Genomic DNA, 4,278 nt, shown 5'->3' with positions numbered 1-4,278 from the left:
TGTGGAGATGTACCCTTGCAGCCCCACCACCCTGGGAGGCTAAAACAAGAGAATTCAAGCCCAGTCTGAGTAGTTCAACAATTTAATATGATCGTGTTTCATAATTAAAAAAAAAAAAACAAGGACTATGAAGGTCATGGATTTGATCTTCAAAGCTAAAAATAAAACATGTATTTATATATACCAGTTTTAAACTGCTTTTTGAAAAGCATGCTTAAAACTAAATTGGAGAACTTACTGACATTTTATCAATATGCTAATGTTTCACTAGGAAAAGTCCATGTAACACGAGTCAGGAAAATGCTGGGGAGAATCTCCTAATTCTTACAAAAGTTCAGACAGACAAAACATCTGTAATTGCAGTCGTGTGGTGCTGGCATATGTGGGATAAGAAGGCAAGTGGAAGGCCAAAGAAGGCAAGAAGCAGAAATTACACAGAAATGCATTCCCTGGCGCTTACAGCATCTTGGCAATTCTGTGGGGCAAAAAGATTTATAAATTTATGATGTGGGACATCTTATAGTGAAATTAAAAAAAATAAAATTTTTTGTATATTTCATACAAGTGTTGACAAACCTGTGATTTCTGTGTTAGCTTTTCTTTTTAAGAGAGAAGATGCTAATGTAGGAGTTGTTTTTCTAAACTAAAACTTCAGTGTTTAGGTTTAATCACACTGTTGATGCATTGAGATGGATAAGTGGGTCTAGGGCACCTGTGTCTCAGAGGCTCACTATCACTGGGTCAGAAATTCTAAAGGAGGGCCGGGGATATGGTTCAGTGGAATAAGCGCTTCCCTGGCAAGTGCAACGTCCTGTGTTCAGTCCCCACTTCCACCAAAAAAAAAAAAAAAAGAAAGAAAGAAAGAAATTCTAAAGGAAGGAAGGGAGGGAGGGAGGGAGGGAGAGAGGGAAGAAAGGAAAGAAAGAGAGAAAAGGGAAGGAAGGAAGGAAGGAAGGAAGGAAGGAAAACATACGAGAACTGGGAGAAAACAGAGGCAAGTTCCTCTTTTATATTATTTTAATAAAATATTTTGCATTTCACAAACTTGAAAAACTTATACATTTCACTCTGTACAGTTTAAACAACTAAAACAACCCTATAAAAACATCATAGACAACAGCCAAGTTGGGAGAAGATATTTTCAGTGTATAATACAAAGAGTTAATATCCCCATAAGAGTTTCAGAAATTAAAATGGAAAGAAAAGGGTCAAAAACCAATAGAAAAATACAAATGTTTAGTAAGATATGAAGACCTGAGAGAGAGAGAGAGAGAGAGAGAGAGAGAGACAGACAGACAGACAGACAGACAGACAGACACAGAGACAGAGATAGAGAGCCATTAAATATACTCACCTACCAAAAGTTTAGAACTATAACTTAAAATTATGATGTACATCTTACTAGTTTATTTTAGCATTGCTTATTTTTCATCTATCAGATGAAGAAATATTAATAACAAGGGGCCGGAGAGATGGCTCAGTGGAATAAGTGCTTCCCTGGCAAGTGCAAGGGCCTGAGTTCAATCCCCCGTTCCACCAAAAAAAAAGAAAGAAAGAAAAGAAAAGAAATATTAATAACAATATAACAGTGTTGCCTTCAGGCTGAGCTGTGGGGTAACAAGGACTCTTGTAACTTCTAACAGAAATTCAAAGTTGGGCACCCCTCTGCAGGAGAGTTTGACAGAATCTAACATAAGACTGCCCCTGCACTGACCTATTGAGCCACACTTGTGAGGCCCTTCCTTGAACATACATTTCACACGTGAACAAGATTACTTGCTGAAGCCTGGCTTCTAAATGTGAATTATTGGGAACAACCCAAATGACCACAGGTAGGATACAAATACACTGAGCAAACAAGGAAATATAATGATAGTAAGAGCCTAAGAAAAGCTATAAATAGGAAAAGAGGAGCATCTAAGATCAGTCTGCCAATACTAGATTAATATATCGGGTATAATTTTGAACTCATAGGTTTCAATGGATAAATGTAATATTAGGCATAGCCATACAAATATGTGTATGTAAGTAGCCTCTCTGGTACTGCCTGGTACTCAGAAGGCCTCTGAGCAAGAATATCCCAGAACTAGTGACATCATTTGACATGTGGATCTTCATTTGTAAGTATTAGTTTCCAATTTAAGGAGCCAAAGTTCAATAGCTAATGCCTAGTTGCTGTGCCTGGAGGGGCGGGGTAAGGAAGGATTGTCTTGCAGGGTGAGAGGTAAGGAAGTGCTCCGGGGTGACGGAGAGAGGCCTCTGGGATTCAGCAGCCACCTTGAAGGAGCAAGGAATGGCAGGTAACTAAATATAGAGATATGGACAAAGAATAAATAATTTTTACACTATGATATAACCACAAAATGAAATATGTATTTATGAGTATCAACTCTTACAAGTGAGCTAGTGAAGGGTAATTCGTAAAGGAGAAGCAGCAGCTGATCCTGATGGTGAAATTTCAACAAAATGTCTACATGGAAAGATGAAGAGAGAAAAGTCACCATTAAGTTAATAATGTGTACAACTGATTACAAGAAATAATTTGCAATACATGTGGAAATTAATAGGTGAAATCTAATGAGAAACGGGAGGTGTGAATAATCTCAATGTACTTTTAAATAAAATACTTAATTATCAAAGAAATGACAGGGCTGGTTTGTTGCTCCATAGTGGAGTGCACAGTGCTATGGGTTTGGCCTGTAAGGTCACTAGAAGACATAAGGAGAGGTGAGGAACTGCACTGGGAGGGCACTGAGCAGGTGCACTGTTGGCTAAGTGATTGGAGGTAACTTTCTCAGCCATAACACTGTGACATCGTGTCCCTCGCACTTGAGAAGGGCACCGGCATCACTTCTGTGAATTTGCTGCCAGTGCTTATCAGACACTTGGGAAAGGTCTGGCCAGATAGCTCAGCGGATTAAAACACCTGCAGCAGGTGTAGGGGCAGGGGCTGGGTTTGATCCCCGGGCCTGCTGTGCAGGCCCCGCCCCCAGGGCACCCTGAGCCAGCAAGTGAGACTGGGCGTGGTGGCACATGCCTGTAATCCCAGCTCTTGGGAGGCTGTAAACAGGCGGAGCACTAGGAGCCCGATCTAGTAGTGAGGCCCTGAACACCCTGTAGACCCTTCTCTAAAATATAGGAAAGAAAAAAAAAAGATACTTGAGAGAGGAGATAGTAGAGAAAGGGAGGGAAAAGGGGTAGCTATTGATAGTAGCTTGACACTATCATTGCAGTTAAAATGTTGATCTTGAAATGTAGAGGAGGTGGAGTATAACGAACACTGAATCAAAAATAGAAAGAAAAGAAACACTGAATCCACAGAAATTAAACGTCCACATGAAATGTGGAGCAGTGAGTGCTGGAGAGAACGGGAAGAAGGTACAAAAACACGCTCACATCGGTGTGTCATTGGAAACTTTGCCACTTACTTCCTACAGGGTGCCGTGGAGACCAGAAGGGGCTTTCTCCTGTGTTAAAATTTTTGTAAATATATTTGAGCGATGCAAAGTGCTTGCATATAGTCATGAGGAATAATGTTTTGATTCATTTATACTTTTAGTAGTCAACTCAGTAGTGGTCAACTCAATGTCTATCATCTTAATTTTTTATTTCTTTATGGTGGATACATCCAGATTACTCTTAAATGTATTAAGCTGTATATTACGCTTAATTGGATAAACCCTGCTGTACCATAGAACACTGAACATATTTCTCCTTTAATTCTCCTAGCAAACAGTAACATTTTATTTATAATACGAGTTATCCACTAATTTTGAAAGCTTGTCAATTCATGTGCATTGCCTGGAAGTGTATAGCATATCTGTCCTAAAATCTTTTATTATTTTTTATTTTATTTCGCCTTATTCTATCACGGGAGTAAGATAGTCAAGTTGTATGCTCAGAGCAACCATTTGTAGCCTGATACCATATTCGTGGAGAAGCCAACTGGCCCCAAAACACTGGCCTTCAGGACAGCTGGGCCAGTGTGTGAAAAGTGCTTTTACCCCGGTTTATTCTTTGCACTAAAAAGCTACCCTTTTTTCTACATCCCTCGATTGCTCTTTTAGCTGAATTGACCATCTAGGAGCAGCAGTGGTCGCCAATATGTCATGAGAGAAACTTCTAGAACAAGTTGCAGTCTTACTGTAATATCCCTGGCCTTTGAATACTTTGCCACAACAGATATTCTATTGAAAACACTAGAAAGAATTGCCATGAATGTCCAAAAAATGGCAAGTATGTTAGGCTTTAAATTTAGGAATTTAGGGGGAACTACCC

The 4,278-nt window shown here is 39.5% G+C and overlaps 1 protein-coding gene across 5 annotated transcripts in view; it reads left to right on the top strand.

Annotated features, from left to right (window-relative positions):
- The window catches only part of Gria4 (glutamate ionotropic receptor AMPA type subunit 4), a 391,757-nt gene that overhangs the window by 99,475 nt on the left and 288,004 nt on the right, over window positions 1-4,278 (top strand). The gene's annotated exons all lie outside the window — the stretch shown is intronic.

This window comes from Octodon degus, unplaced genomic scaffold (assembly GCF_000260255.1).
Source record: "Octodon degus isolate 3935 unplaced genomic scaffold, OctDeg1.0 scaffold00012, whole genome shotgun sequence".
In the NCBI taxonomy this organism is placed as follows: Eukaryota; Metazoa; Chordata; class Mammalia; order Rodentia; family Octodontidae; genus Octodon; species Octodon degus.
This window is presented reverse-complemented; position numbering and strand designations above follow the sequence as displayed.